This window comes from Aquarana catesbeiana, linkage group LG04 (genome assembly GCF_042186555.1).
Source record: "Aquarana catesbeiana isolate 2022-GZ linkage group LG04, ASM4218655v1, whole genome shotgun sequence".
Taxonomy (NCBI): Eukaryota; Metazoa; Chordata; class Amphibia; order Anura; family Ranidae; genus Aquarana; species Aquarana catesbeiana.
Window position 1 is genome coordinate 633,531,912 of NC_133327.1, and position 16,097 is coordinate 633,548,008.

At 41.2% G+C, this 16,097-nt stretch overlaps 1 protein-coding gene across 1 annotated transcript in view; it reads left to right on the forward strand.

Moving 5' to 3' along the window:
• The window catches only part of ESRRG (estrogen related receptor gamma), a 1,188,946-nt gene that overhangs the window by 318,861 nt on the left and 853,988 nt on the right, over positions 1-16,097 (forward strand). The window contains exon 3 of the mRNA XM_073628379.1: positions 10,723-10,822. The gene's annotated coding sequence lies outside the window, so the exon portion shown is untranslated. The remainder of the gene's footprint in view (positions 1-10,722; positions 10,823-16,097) is intronic.

Here is a 16,097-nt window from a genome sequence, read left to right on the forward strand (position 1 = left end):
TGTGTAAAAAGGCTGTTTGATCCTGTCTTCTCTGATCCTCCCCTTCTTCCACTGTCTCCAAAACATGTCCAGATAAGACAGAGTTACTGGAGTCAGGCTGCACATGCTCAGTTTGGTGTGTATTGCTAGAGAGTCAGGGGGTCAGGGGTCCTGCAGGCTCATAGGACAGTCAGAGTAAAATGAAAACTCCTCCTACAAGCTTTAACCAGACACTGATAGAAGTCACAAGCCTGCTGATGAGAAAATGTATTTAGCAGTTTATATTTACTAAAACAATTACATTTCCATGTCCTGTGTGCTGTGGGAAACCAGATATAGCCACCACAATCAAATCATTCCCCGCATCTATTACATTTTGTACCACCACTCCTTCCCTTTAGAATGTAAGCTCTATAAGCTGGGCCCTCCTGTCCCTTCTGTATTGAACTGTACTGTACTTGTGCTGTCCCCCCTCTAAATTGTAAAGCGCTGCGTAAACTGTTGGCGCTATATATTTTGTGTTTTATAATAATAATAATAGTGAACGCAGGGTCCTGTTTTTAGTAACACTTTACCATCGATAAGCTTTAAAAAGATGGAAACCATTAAATTCTCTCTTTTTTTTTTTTTTTACCCGACACTTAAAAAAAAACGATTTGTCCCTAAGTACAAAGTAATCACACCCCCTACTTCTTTGCATTGTTCAGAATTTTATTTTTATAATTATTTATTTTTTATTGGAGTTTTGCTTAAAAAAATATAAATCAAAACTGTTATACTCTCATTTTTTCTTTTACCTGATATGTAAAAAAAAATACTGTCCCCAAATACAAAATCCCCACCGCCCTACTTCTTTGCATTGTTCAGAATTTTTTTTTTATTGTTATTTATTTTTGATTGGCGTTTTGCTTTAAAAAAAATTAATCAAAACTGTTATACTCTCATTTTTTTCTTTTGCCTGAAACGTAAAAAAAAAATACTGTCCCCAAATATTAATCAAAACCGTTATACTCTCATTTTTTTTCTTTTACCTGATACGTAAAAAAAATTACTGTCCCCAAATACAAAATCCCAACCGCCCTACTTCTTTGCATTGTTCAGCATTTTATTTTTAATATTATTTCTTTTTGATTGGCGTTTTGCTTTAAAGAAAATAAATCAAAACCGTTATACTCTCATTTTTTCTTTTACCTGATATGTAAAAAAAAATACTGTCCCCAAGTACAAAATCCCCACCGCCCTACTTCTTTGCATTGTTCAGCATTTTAAATGAATTTATTTTCTTTCAATTGCAAACTTTATATTCCAATGTAGGAAGTTGTGCTTGGAGCCTGAACAGCCCCGGACCGCACACTCTCCTCTTCCCCAGCTCAGCACTTTCCTGAAATACATCAAGCTGCCAGAAGTTTCAACATCGGTTCAGACTTTATTAGTTTACCAAAAAAAAAAAAAGGTGGAAGAATACCAATAAATAAATAGAAAAAGCTCATTTAGCAAATCTCGCCAGCGTTACTTGCAAACGCGGCCGGCAGCGGGCCTCTTGTGCGCTCGAGATATGAAGTTACAGTGACTGATGCAATTTCCTTCATCTCCCATTTAACATTGTACTCAGCAAACATTGCGGCAGATTAGTACATTTGTAATTTAAATGAAGACAATGCATCAGCTGCAAACAAGAAAATAAGAAGGTTAACAAGATGATGAATTTGTCAGTTTTTTTTTTTGGTGTGTGTTTTTCGTTTTCCGAAGGCAATCCCCAATAAACATTAACTCGCATTGTCCTAGAGATTCCAGAGGTGAAATGCACAATTTTTAATACCTCGGGCAGTCCTGCCGGCTGAATCTGCTTTCTGCAGTTGAGCTAATAAATGCTACTTAAGTCATGTTTCCTTCTCTCTTGGGGCCTGCTTGCTGATTTGCCCAGCAAAAGGAAGCATCCTGTTACTTCCTCTAAATAATTGATGGATCCCAGTCTGGGCAGCCCAAACAAAATTCTGAAAATAGTCTCACATGAGGTGATCACTTTTTCCATGTTTTTTTTTTTTTTTTGCGGTAGTGAATTTTAAATGTATGCAGTCTGAAAGTTGCTGCATATACAACTACGGTATATGTAATAATAGCGATTCGGAGATTATTGAAAACACAAGATTCAATATTAAAAAAGCAATAGGGATAGATGCTATCAGTAAGACTCATGCCTCTTCTTATGCCCTGTACACACGATAGGATTTTCTGACAACAAAATCCATGGATTTTTTCCGATGGATGTTGGCTCATACTTGTCTTGCATACACACGGTCACAAAAATCTTGTCGGAAATTCCGAACGACAAGAACGTAGTGACGTACAACATGTTCGACGAGCCAAGAAAAATGAAGTTCAATAGCCAATGTGGCTCTTCTGCTTGATTCCGAGCATGCGTGGAACTTTGTGCGTCAGAATTGTGTACACACGATCGGAATTTACAATAACGGATTTTGTTGTCGGAAAATTTGAGAACCAGCTCTCAAATTTTGTGTGACGGAAATTCCGATGGAGCCTACATACGGTCAGAATTTCCGACAACAAGCTCCTATAGAACATTTTCCGTTGGAAAATCCTATCGTGTGTACGGGGCATTACTGTGCCCATGTTTTCTAGATGTGTCCTGCTTGCCGCTATGTCCCATTTATACCAACATGACATCTTCAATAGATTGGTGGATGATCGTTGGGAGATTGGCCTCATGAGCTTAACCACTTCAATACAGGGAACTTTCGCACCTTCCTGCCCAGGCCAATGTTCAGCTTTCAGTGCTGTCACTTTTTAAATGACAATTGCGCGATCATGTAACACTGTACCCAAACTAAAATTTTATCATTTTGTTCCCACAAATAGAGCTTTCTTTTGGTGGTATTTGATCACATTTGCGGTTTTTATTTTTTGCTAAATGAATAAAAAAAGACAGAAAATTTTGAGAAAAAAAAGCTTTTCTTTGTTTTTGTTACAAAATTTTGTAAATAAGTAAGTTTTCTCCTTCACTGATGGGCACTGATAAGCGGCACTGATGCGCACTGATAAGGTGGCACCGATGAGGTGGCGCCAATGAGATGGCACCAATGAGGTAGCACTGATGATGGGCACTGATAGGCAGCACCGATAGGTGGCACTGATATGCGGAACTGATGGGCATTGATAGGCAGCACTAATGGGTATTCATAGGTGGCACTGGTGGGCACTGATAGGTGACACTGGGCACTGAAAGGCTGCACTGATGAGTACTTATGGGTGGCACTGATAAATGGCACTGCTGGGCACTGATAGACGGCACTGAAAGGCAGCACTGATGGGCATTGATGGGCAATGATGGGCACTGAAGGCTGGACTGCCACTGGATTTCACTGATAGGCATCACTGGCAGGCATTTTACAGTGGCACCGATTGGCACCTGCCTGAGCACTGATTGGCAGTTGCCTGGGCACAGATTGGCATTTCCTTGGTGGTCTAGGGTGGCATACCTGGTGGTCCAGTGTGGTGGCCATCCCTGGTGGTCCTGGCAGCATCCTGGTGGCCCTGGGCGGGCATCTGGGGGGGGGGCTGCGCTGATAAACAATCAGCACAGACCCCCCCCTGTCAGGAGAGCAGACGATCGGCTCTCCTCTACTCACGTCTGTCAGACACGAGTGAGGAAAAGCCGATCAACAGCTCTTCCTATTTGCATCGTGATCAGCCGTGATTGGAGATGGCTGATCACGTATTAAAGAGTCTCAGTCATAAACTCTTTACCTAGATCGGAGTTGCGGTGTGTCAGACTGACACACCGCAACAATGATCGCCGTGGGCACGTAGCGGCTTGATATCCTGGGGACGTCATATGACTTCCGGTCAGGATATCACAATCACTTTGCCGACATCATATTGCTATATGGCGGGCGGCAAGTGGTTAAAGTAGAAATAAAGGCAAAACTTTTTTTTTCATTTTGGATAGCATAGGGAAGGGTTATTACCCCTTTCATGCAGGGAGCAGGAATGCATTGACATTATGTTTTTTTGTTTTTTCCTGGATTTTTGGATTTCTTTAATCCAGTGGATATGTGTCCTCTTGCTCTAGTTTATTTTGGGCTTCATCTTGGTGTTGAACTACTGGAGTTTTCTCACAGGCCGGCGGGACTTCATTTATGTGCCCCCTGGATGGTATGGGGTGGTCTCCATATGGTGACAAGGTACATGCTATTGTACCAGTGACTGAAAAACCTTGTAAACATGATATACAGTGGGGAAAATAATTTTTTGATCCCCTGCAAATTTTGTACGTTTTCCCACTTACAAAGAAATGAAGGGTCTATAATTTTTATCATAGGTGTATTTTAAATGATAGAGACAGAATATTAACCAAAAAATTTCAGAAAAAAACACATAAAACAAATGCTATAAATTAAATTGCAGTTCAGTGAGTAAAATAAGTATTTGATCCCCAAGCAAAACATGACTTGGTACTTGGTGAAGAAACCCTTGTTGGCAAGCACAGAGGTCAGATGTTTCTTGTAGTTGGTGACCAGGTTTGCAAACATCTCAGGAGGGATTTTAGTCCACTCTTCTTTATAGATCTTCTCTAAATCCTTAAGGTTTCTTGGCTGTCTCTTGGCAGCTGCTTGTTGCTGATGGTTTTAATAATTATGGTATTTGCCCAAGAGCAATTTTATGTGTGAACATACTTTGTTTTTTTTAATGGCATGTTGTTTTTGACTTCTGATGTCATATATCCAACTCATATACTTATATGTTTTTGTACAATATGTATAGGATGATGCCCTTGGGAGCCTAGGCCTACTGTATGCATTTGTTGAATACACCACTGTTGCATTGGGTTTCTGTATATAGGAGGGTTATAACCCCTGTCAGTTTTTCTTCCTTCTGTGTCCCATAGCCAAAACAGGAAGTGAGAGGAAATCCCTGCAAATTAAGGGAATCCATTGAGGCCCCCCATTGGAAGAGTTCCCCTCAATTACTTTTCTAGGGACAACCCATAATTTGGGATTTTATTTTACTTTTACTTTCAATGATAATAGTAAGCAGTACAAATAGAGAGGGTGACTCTCCCTAATGGGGGAAATAATGCAATAAATAGGTGTTCTAATCCCTCTCCACCATCCAAAACTAAAAAAAGTTTTATTTTAATCTCAAAGGGATATGCTTGATTGTTAAATGTCCCCCCAGTGTCTCCTAAATGGGATGCTGTTGATTTATCTGCTGCTCCCATTCAGGTCTAAGAAATTTTAGCTATGTGGTTAAGAGCATCCAGTAATCCAGTGCTAGTAAATTTGTTTATACTATTTATTGAGCAGGAACATCAGGTACAGCCAACGTGTTTCAGGGGGTGAGCCTTCCACTTCTTCAGGACTTAAAGCTGAATTCCAGGAATTGAGCTCCTTTGTAAAAAGTGAAGGCACGCTATGAGTAAAGTCCAAGAAGGCGCATGGAATCTCCTGAACTTATCTCTACTAATTATATCTGACAGGTTTATAGTACCCCCAGAAGTTCTGGAAACCCAATGCTGATCCTTCAGGTCCCAGCATCCTCAACATTAGAGTCACTGCAGCTGCTATGCCTGCCCCTTCCCTCCTCCTGCCCAATCACAGAAGCCTTTGTATTATGTGAACTCATCCTCTGAATGGGCAGCAGAGGGAAGGAATGGCTGCTCTGTATCTGTATCCTCCAGCAGAGCCATAAACATGTCACGTATAAATAATAGAGATAAGCTCAGGTGATGTTGTGTACCTCCTTGGACTCAACCCATAGCATGCCTTCACTTTTTACAAAGTGGCTGGATTCCTGGGATTCAGCTTTAAATATCAATCTAGGAATTGATCAATGTAGGAGTTTACTGTATAGCTCAGATGAGAGAGAGAGCTGGAGCTCAGAGGTGGAAATACCACTGCTAAATGTTTCAACTTTTATTTTGTACATATATTAAATAGCAAGTGGCTAGACCACAAAATAAAAAAAAAATGTATTTTTTTTGTGAATAGACTTTTTTGAGAATAGACTAATGCAATATTGTTTTTTTTTTTTTTTTTGCAATATTTGCTGCAGGTAATTACTGAATTTGTGGCATTTACTGCAAATGTGGTATTTAAAGTGTCCAGGATCCTAAATTCACTATATCTGGTCTCCCACAGTACACAGAACATGGAAATGCAATTATTGTAGTAAATATAAACTGCAGTATATAGCAGTCTTGTGACTTCTATCAGTGTCTGGTTAAAACGTGTAGGAGGAGTTTTCATTCTCCTCTGACTGTCCTATGAAGCTGCAGGACCCCTGACCCTCTGTCTGGACTGTGCTGATTGGACCTGTGTTGATCACATGCACTCTCCAAAGAAAAAAAAAACTCTAGCAATACACACCGAACTGAGCATGTGCAGAGTGACTCCAAAGGCTCTGTTTTATCAGGAGATGGACTGAGGACAGAGGAAGTAGGGGAGGATCAGAGAAGACAAGATCAAAGAGCCTTTTTACACAATGCAGAGAATTGACCCCTTAGGTTCCACAGTGAGTATAACAAGCATGCTTGACTGCATATACAGACTGATTTTATTGTCGTGGGTTTAGTAACACTTTAACTGTAGTGAACTGACACTTTAAATATAAAATGTAATATTTTATATAAAACACAAAACAATGGTGAATTAACGCCACAGTGCTTTAACAAACGAAATGTAATTCAGTTAGGATTTACATCTACTTTATTCTGACCCGACACTCCTGTGTATCATGCACAGCGCCAGGAAAGAGTTACTCTTCCCAAGCTAAGAGGAGAGATACTTTTTCCCTTCCTTTCATAGTTTTGAAATTCAAATTGAATGCAATTTTCAGCTCATTTGAGCCAGAATATACAGTTGCCGAGCTTCAGTGGCTCTCAAATTCAAACTCACAGGAGAAAACAGATATCATCTGTCGCGCAGGCTAAGGAGGAGGAGGAGAGTGAGCTGCTACTAGCAGGAGCTGAGACTCTCCCGCAGACACTGCACTCAGCCTGTCACTGATAAAACAATTACATAGTCAATGGCAACTTGGAATCGGCAGCATGAAGAGAAGACTGCAGACAGGAAGCTCAGCGCTGGACAGTTATGAATCCATCAGAGGACTACGTTATTTTCTATACTCGAGATTAGTAAGAAATGATTTACTGTGCTGAGCAGGTGACACTGGAGGGATTGAGTTATTTTATGTAATGAACATCCAAGTTCTTTCATAGTGAGCCATTAAACATAAATGCTTGGAATCATTTTATTAAATGTCCGTAAGTAGAGCTGCCTGTGTTGCCCATAACTACCAATTAGATCCTCACTTTTGGTTTCTAAGCTGCTGTGGAAGAATCAAGGAGATAAATTGGTTACCATGGTTTAACCACTTGCCTACCGGGCACTTTTTCCCCCTTCCTGCCCAGGCCAATTTTCAGCTTTCAGTGCTGTCGCACTTTGAATGACAATTGTGTGGTCGTGCTACACTGTACCCAAACAAAATTTTTATAATGTTTTGACACAAATATATCTTTCTTTTGTTGGTATTTATTCACCACTGGGTTTTTTTTTTACTAAATAAGCGAATAAAAACAACTTTTTCATAGTTTGTTATAAAATTTTGGAAAGCTGCACTGATAGGCACAGATAGGCTGCACTGATGGGCACTGATGAGGCGGCACTGATGAGGCGGCACTTGTGGGCACTGATGAGGCTGCACTGATAGGTGGCACTGATAAGCAGCACTGATGGGTACTAATAGTATTGATAGGTGGCACTGATAGGTGGCACTGGTGGGAACTGATAAGCGACACTGATGAGGAGGCACTGATTGGCAGCACTGATGGGCACAGATTGGCTGCACTGATGGGCACTGATGAGGCAGCACTAATGAGGTGGCACTTGTGGGCACTGATGGGTGGCACTGATAAGCGACACTGATGGGTACTAATAGTATTGATAGGTGGCACTGATAGGTGGCACTGATGGGAACTGATAGGCGACACTGATGAGGAGGCACTGATTAGCTGCACTGATAATCAGGACACTGATAATCAGCATGAAGAAAGGAGTGCCGATAACAGGCTTCAACTTACATCCATGATCAGCTGTGATTGTACACAGCTGATCACGTGGTAAAGAGCTGCTGATTGGCTCAATCTGTGATCAGCAGTGTCCTCCGGACACTGTGATCACAGAGCATGCTGCCCGCACCCTGCAGCGGGTGCGTGGCGGGCGCGATCATGGAAGGCCATCATAAGATGGCCTCCCAGAAATAGCCGTGCATGCTCTCTTCCAACCCCAGCTTGTGTATCAATAAGACACACAGAGCGGGGCTCAGCCCCGCCCCCCTCTCCCTCCTCACTGGCTTTGATTGACAGCAGCGGGAACCAAGGGCCAATGAGGATGCAGAGAGCTGGAACAGCAGCTACTCTTGTGCACAATGCTGGATCACGATGGGGCTATTAAGGAGGGCTGGGAGGAGCTGCATACTGAAGGTTTTTTACCTTCATGCAAAGAAAGCGTGAAAGTAAAAAACCTTCAGCCATTACAACTACTTTAGGTAATATGAAAAGGATGAGAGTGACACAAATCATATATATAAAATCTATATTATGTTTTAAATATTATACATTGTTTCTTTTAGATCTACATTTTTACATTATTTAAATTCTCAACCCAGATAACAAGTTGGCTTTCACTGCTGACCTAGTGTCATAATGGTTTCATACTAGATATGTGTCACTCTCACCCTTTTCACATTCTTTAGGACTACCTTGGAAACCCCCAAAGATGCTCCAGCTGACAGAGAGCTGCGTCTAAATTGTAAATTTAAAGCACTATCCTTCCTAATTTTGAGCCCAGCACTCTACCTATATGTCTATAGGATTAGATAAAGGGCTAATGTTGATGGGCTTCTTGTTAAACCTAGCCATTTCCACTTCAACCAAGCTGCATAGACTGTAAGCTCTAAGGAGCAGGGCCCTCCGATTCCTCCTGTATTGAATTGTATTGTAACTGTACTGTCTGACCTCATGTTGTAAAGCGCTGCGTAAACAGTTGGCACTATATAAATCCTGTATTACAATAATAATAATGTATTTTAATGTAACATGTAGAGTTTAACAGGAAAAAGCAGTTTGACTTGTTTTGCCTGCAGTTCAAACACACCTCAATAATGCATGCTGTGTCGATGAAGTGAAACACAAAGCGTGTCAAACACAGCCCCTGAACTGTCCTATACACTACTCCACTGACCTGCATTTGAGGTGTTTCAACTGAGGATCCCAAATTTAATGAGAAGATACTCCTGCTCTGTAGGACACAGTTCACCACCATCCTGCTTTGCAATGCTACACGGTGGTAGTGTATAACTATGCTTTCCCATAATACAAGTCCACGAGTTGGTCATTAAAAGCAAAGCTCCACCCAAGCGGCTGACCTCTTCTCTCAACAGTTGTTGAAAGAGAGAAAGAGAGAAAGAGTAATTGCACTGAGCCACTGGGAACTCACTCTAGTTGGCTAAACTCTAAATGTCAACATTTAACACAATATTAAAAATATGGAAGAGCAAGCTTGTAAAAATGTGAAAGCTTTACAAATTACAGATAAGCACTGTGATAACAACTCAAAAGAAGTTGTCACTGAAAAAAAAAAAAAAATTTCTGGGTGGTTATGTAAGACACAATGGGGTTGATTTACTAAAACTGAAACGTGCAAAATCTGGTGCATAGAAACCAATCAGCTTCCAGGTTTTTTTGTCAAAGCTTAAAGCGGAGGTCCGCACACCCCTGCAAAAATTAAAAGCCAGCAGCTACACATACTGCAGCTGCTGACTTTTAATAATATGACACTTACCTGTCCTGGAGTCCAGCAATGTCGGCACCGCAGCTGCCGCCGCCATTGGCGGTAAGGGAACCCGGTAGTGAAGCATTATGGCTTCACGCCAGGTCCCTACTGCGCGTGCGAGGTACTGCTGCTGGCCCAGCGGCGGGGGAAGGAGGAGGGAGCCAAGCCTCTGACGTAATTCTCTGCAGCCCGGACTCCCGGAAGTGGGGATAGGGTATCCGCTCCCCCCCGAAAGGTGCCAAATGAGGGGGGAGACAAATGAGCGGAAGTTCCACTTTTGGGTGTAACTCCGCTTTAGCCCTGGTTCACATTGATTCTACTTTGAAATCGCACTACTTCACTTGAAGTAGCGCAATTTCAAAGTAGCAAGGTCAGCGCAATTTCAGGTGCTACTTGATAGACATCTGTGTGGCTTCATGCATAGAGGTCTATTGAAGTCGCACCTGAAATTGGCAAAAGTAGTGCAGGAACTACTTTTGCAAATCGGTGCAGCGCTGCAAAATCTGTGTCACACCGATTGGAACAGTGCCATTGCCTCCAATAGGCTGCAACTTGTCATGCGATTTGAGCTCTCAAATCACATGACAAATCGATCCAATGTGAACCTAGGCTTAACTGAACAAGCTGAAGTTAGAAGCTGATTGGTTACCATCCACAGCTGCACCAGATTTTGCACTCTCCAGTTTTAGTATATCAACCCCAATATTTCCAAACAACACAATCAATTCAAAATCTGTTAGAGTAGATATGTCGTGTGAAATACCCTGGGAAGTCTATTTTTTAACTGACCAATGACTTTTTTCCTAAAGAAAGTGATATTATATATTCGCAAGACATGTAGACTTTGACTAAAGTATATAGCTTTAATTATTTTTCTTTTTATTAATTTTAGATCATCTGCCTTGAATTGAAACTGCTCTAAGATCTTCCTTGCAAGTTTTGGTCTTTCCATTTTCTTGTCGTGCCTCATCTCTATTCGCTCTTCTGGTTTGGTAAGTGAAATTGTACAAATGTTACTTCCTTTGCCCTGTAGCCACTAACATTTCCTGGACAGGCCAATTCGTCTATTCAGATAATAGTAGTAAAACTTGGACTTGTTCAGTATGAAAGTACAACCAAAAGGAACTGCTTTATCAGATGGCATAAAATATTTGTCCTTATTGGTTATTTTCCACATTCCTCTTTAAATCAGCTTCTTAGATATGCCTAATAAACACCATTACAAATAAAAGTACAGTTATGTTACTAGGTTTCACCAGCAATGGTCTATAACTTCAAAAATTGTTGGGGCTTTTATTCCATGATCCAAAATAACCTCTAATTTACCTAATAAATCCAATAAGCTATTCCTCTTGCTATCCAATCATGCAATACCTGTACTGGCTGTTCTCTTCATTGCTCCTTTCCCCATGTCAAAACTCTCTAGTAATTCTAAGATAGCAGCTGTAGAACTCAGTGTAAAAATTGACTTTACCTTTAGAAGTCTGATCTATAGTCTGTGGTCTGTGTTCTGTCTGAATGGATACCATAATATCATCTCTTCTTTTGTGATTGGCTGGGATTTTTTTCTATTGGCTGAGGTCAGAGGAAATCTAGAAGTCTACCATTCAGTACATTTGTTTAATGCTGTGCATCATCGTGAGTTCACAGCAGAGCATTAAGGTTGAGGAAGTGCCCACAAAATTGTACCAGGCCCCCACCTTGAAAGCAATTCACTGCAGGATATTCTTATCAGCATAAATTCAGAAGTATAGGAAGCCAACAAATCTTAAAAATTATAGTACATTTAAAATCCATTGGGAGTCCTGAATGTCAGTGTATACTTATAGGCAGCGAAGAATCAGCTCTTGTGATCACCAATTCTCATCCATCTCCTCTTGGGCTTACTGGTTAATGGGAAGAGCCAGAACAGTGATGGGGCCAAGGGACCTGGTTGCTAGTGGCACATCTGAGCACCCTGATATTCAAAGCTCCTGGTGAATGCTACAAGAATGCCTGCAGCCTTCTAGATGTGCCCACTGTTCACTGTAAGTACCAGTGTCTTTGGTCTGTGCAGGTTTAGCACTCTTTGTCACCAAAAACATTTTTGCTCAGCTGTTTTCTTATAAGGGTTTTCTATCAAGTTGTAGTAGTTGCCTCTTATTACTTTGCCTTGTTAATTGATTTACAGCACCGTTTTTAGGGCCTGGCATGCTTTAGCTTCTTGCTAAATCTAAAGAACTGCCATGGTTTTTACAAACCCTTGAGTCGGATCAGTGCTGGAACAGATGCATTAATCACATTAAGAGGCATTTTCTATATGCTCCTTAAACGACAATCTGTCTGCATAAGGCATAAATCCCCTTTGCTGTCAATGAGAGATTTTTACTTGTGACGTAGCATTTACAATGCCCCCAAATGCTCAGGAAATCTATTAATACCATTAGATTTGCTAAAAGAGAACTTCAGGCAAACCACAACATTTAACATCAGTTATGCTAAGTGAATACATATTTCAAAATATAAGGTCCATACAATTTTGGACTTTAAGGAATCTAAAAACAATCTGGTCAACCAATACTTGGCTGATGGCTCTTCACAATAAATTATATCACACATCTTTAGATTGTAATGGTTATTCTAAAAGGCCTTTGAGGCCTTCAAAACTACATAACACAATTCTGCAATCCTTTACATTTTAGCTGGAAATGTTGACTCTCGCTGGATCACATAAAAAATGAGATGTGCTGACAAATTTAAAGCAAATCTATTCTTTGCCCATTCAGTGAAAATTGTAATGTGGTCACTAAAGAGTTCACCCTGCTACTTCCAAAAACTTTTAAGAACAAGTTCATTTTTAAACGAAAACCCACTAGGCCCACCTCCCCTTCTCCCATCCACAGAGCTAATCCATTCTTCTATGTAAAGAATCAGAACCATTCACACACTGACCTCTTCATCTATGTAAAGAATCAGGACCATTCCTAGAGCTGACAGATTTGCCTATGTAAAGAACCAGTACCCTTCTCACCCATACCCTTACCACAATGACCTCTTCATCTTCATAAAGAACCAGCACCATTTACAGAGCTGACCACTTCATCTATTTAAAGAACCAGTAACCTTCATACCAATACTCTTACCACCTATGTAGGGAACCAGAACTATTCACACAGCTGACCACTTCATCTGTGTAAGGAATCAGCACCATCCACAAACTGGCCACTTCATCTATATAAGGAACCAGCACCATTCAAAAAGCCGACCTTTTCATCTATGCAAGGAGTCAACACCATCCACTTACCGACCTCTTCATCTGTATAAGTAACCAACACCATTCACAGAGCTACCCTTTTTTCTATGCAAGGAACTTACACCATTCACACACTGACATTCTTTATCTATGTAAGTAACCTGTACCATTCACACAGTGAATCTATTCATCTATGTATAGCGCTACCCCCGTAAGGGCCTGCTAGATTTTTGGATCTCCATTACCTGCATAGCCAAGCCACAGGAATTTTCCGCCATTCACTCAGTTTTGAAAAAACAGTCCAGGGTGCTTTGTTTTGTTTTTTGGCTTATTGGGGGATAAACTTTGCTAGGGATGGTAAGGTATGGGATGTCCAAAACTGTAATTTGAATGTAACTTGAGGACTTGAAACTGGCTACCAAAAAACACAAGGCTCTCGTCCCAGGTACTCTATCTCTGTAGAAAATGCCAACACACCTGGCTGCTCTTTCGATTTCCCAAGAAAGAGCTGTAGGGTAGCTGTACTAGCTTTATTGGCTGTAAGCTGTCCCTTGTTAAAGGCTAGGTATTGCACCTAGCTGCTTCTCCTCTATATGCTCTGGTGTGTAGGGGTTGAAGCTACTCACGCAGTCCCTTAGGTGTATCCTGTGGCACATGTGACTGCTGAACGGGTCTCCTGCTGGACATGTCCCAATGGCTCCCAGGTTGGCTTCAGCTAAGCCTAGCTGAGGCTGAAAGGAAGTGGGGCTTTCTCTTCTGCTCTCTCTCTATTTCTGGCTCCTTCCATCCTCCCAGGGGGAGAGCTCCCCAGCATAGGGATCCCCACCAGGCCACTGGACCCTGGACTCTGCTCTCACATGGCCAGGCTCCAGAATATTTATGGGCTACCCCGCCACCTTCTGGGCCATCCTCACCAAAGGATTGTAGGAGACGCCATAAATATGTAGGCCTCATCTCTGCCCCCTCCCTGGGGGGCTGCTGCATGACAGAAAGTTTTTCACCCTAATGAATAGAGTGCATTAAGGTGAAAAAACATGAGGGTTTACAACCTCTTTAAAGTTAGGGTTAAAGGGCCAGTTAGTGGAAGGGTTACAGGAGAGTTTAGTGGAAGGGTTGTTGTTAGGGTTAAAGGAAGGCTTGGTGGGAGTGTTATAGGAAGGGTTAGTGGAAAGGTTAGTGTTAAGATTACAGAAAGGGTGGGGGAGGGTTACAGGAAGGGTTAATGTTAGTGTTAGTGGAAGAGTTACAGGGAGGGCTAGTGGAAGAATTAGTGTTAAAGTTAGGGTTATTGGAGGGGGCGTTACAGGGAGGGTTAATGGGGGAGTTACAGGAATGGTTAGAATTAGGGTTACAGAAGGAGTTGGTGGGGGATTACAGGAAGGGTTAGTGTTAGGTTTACAGAAGGGGTTTGTGGGGGGTTACAGGAAGAATTAGTGTTAGAGTTAAAGAAGGGTTAGTGGGAAGGTTAGTGTTAAGATTACAGGAAGGGTGGGGGAGGGTTACAGGAAGGGTTAATGTTAGTGTTAGTGGAAGAGTTGCAGGGAGGGCTAGTGGAAGAATCAGTGTTAAAGTTAGGGTTATTGGAGGGGGGCGTTACAGGGAGGGTTAATAGGGGAGTTACAGGAATGGTTAGAATTAGGGTTACAGAAGGGGTTAGTGGGGATTACAGGAAGGGTTAGTGTTAGGGTTACAGAAGGAGTTGGTGGGGGATTACAGGAAGGGTTAGTGTTAGGGTTAACGAAGGGGTTAATGGGGATTACAGGAAGGGTTAGTGTTAGGGTTAAAGAAGAGGTTATAGGAAGGGTTAGTGTTAGGGTTGCAGAAGGTTAGTTGGGGGTTACAGAAGGGATAAGTTTTAGGGTTACAGAAAGTGTTAGTGGGGGGATTACGGGAAAGGTTAAGTGTTAGGGTTACAGGAGGGATTAGTGTGAAGAGTGCTTAGAGTAGGACATCACTCTGTGTGGTAGTAGCTCTACAACAAAAACTACCATGGCTGACCGCCTGTCTTAAAAAAGAACTATATGCAGACATTTCTGGTTTGCAAATAAAAACAGTACATGATGAGGTGTACTTGGCTGGTCTGCTATTTTACAAGGATTAGACTTTGCCATCCTATTTATTTTTGCATCAGATGGAGAGATTGATATTACTAATAAACAGAGTAGCATTTATTTGTGCGTGTTTGAAACTCCTGGAATCGCCATGGCAACAATAATTTTAATTATGGAGAGCTGAGATGATAACATGTATATCAGATGTGACTGAGTTTTCCCTGTAGACCGAGCTCTGATTAGACATTTGAGGGAAGCTTTGTATGCGGATTCCCCTTGCAGGCTGGATTTTATTATCTGCTTTAGCAGACAGCTGTTTTGCTCCTGCTATGAACCCACACTAATGTAATGAATAGAATTGGCTTAAAGGCCAATGGACATTGCTTTATAATAAAGATAAACACCAACACAGAGGTGTAACTAGGTATTGTTGGCCTTCTGGGTGCAGACTTTGCAACAGTAGAATATGTGATCATTAGGCTACACCCAATTTTCCAATGGTGGAGGTGTTACTCGGGGAACACAGGAGGGACAGATTGTTGCTGATAATCTTAGGAAGCAAGACTACACAGGTATAAAGGAAAATAAATTAAACTTAATTGACCAAATTGATTTAAATCAGTTATGAATTTAATACTGCAAGAAGAAATATGTGAGTGAGCCTTCATCATTTTTTCTTGCAATGGTCTCTTATTAAAAAAGTATGTTTTTTATATACTTTATAGTTTTTTTTACTATAAAAGTATAATTATCCCTTTCGTGCCTAAATCTATTTCTGACATTTGTCACTTACAAGTTAAAATCCGTATTTTTTGCTAGAAAATTACTCAGAACCCCCAAACATTATATATTTTTTTTAGCATAAAAACATAAAATATTGCAACAATCGCCATTTTATTGTCTAGGGTCTACTAGAGAATAAAATGGCGATCGTTGCAATATTTTATGTCACACGGTACTTGCGCAGCGGTCTTTCAAACGCAA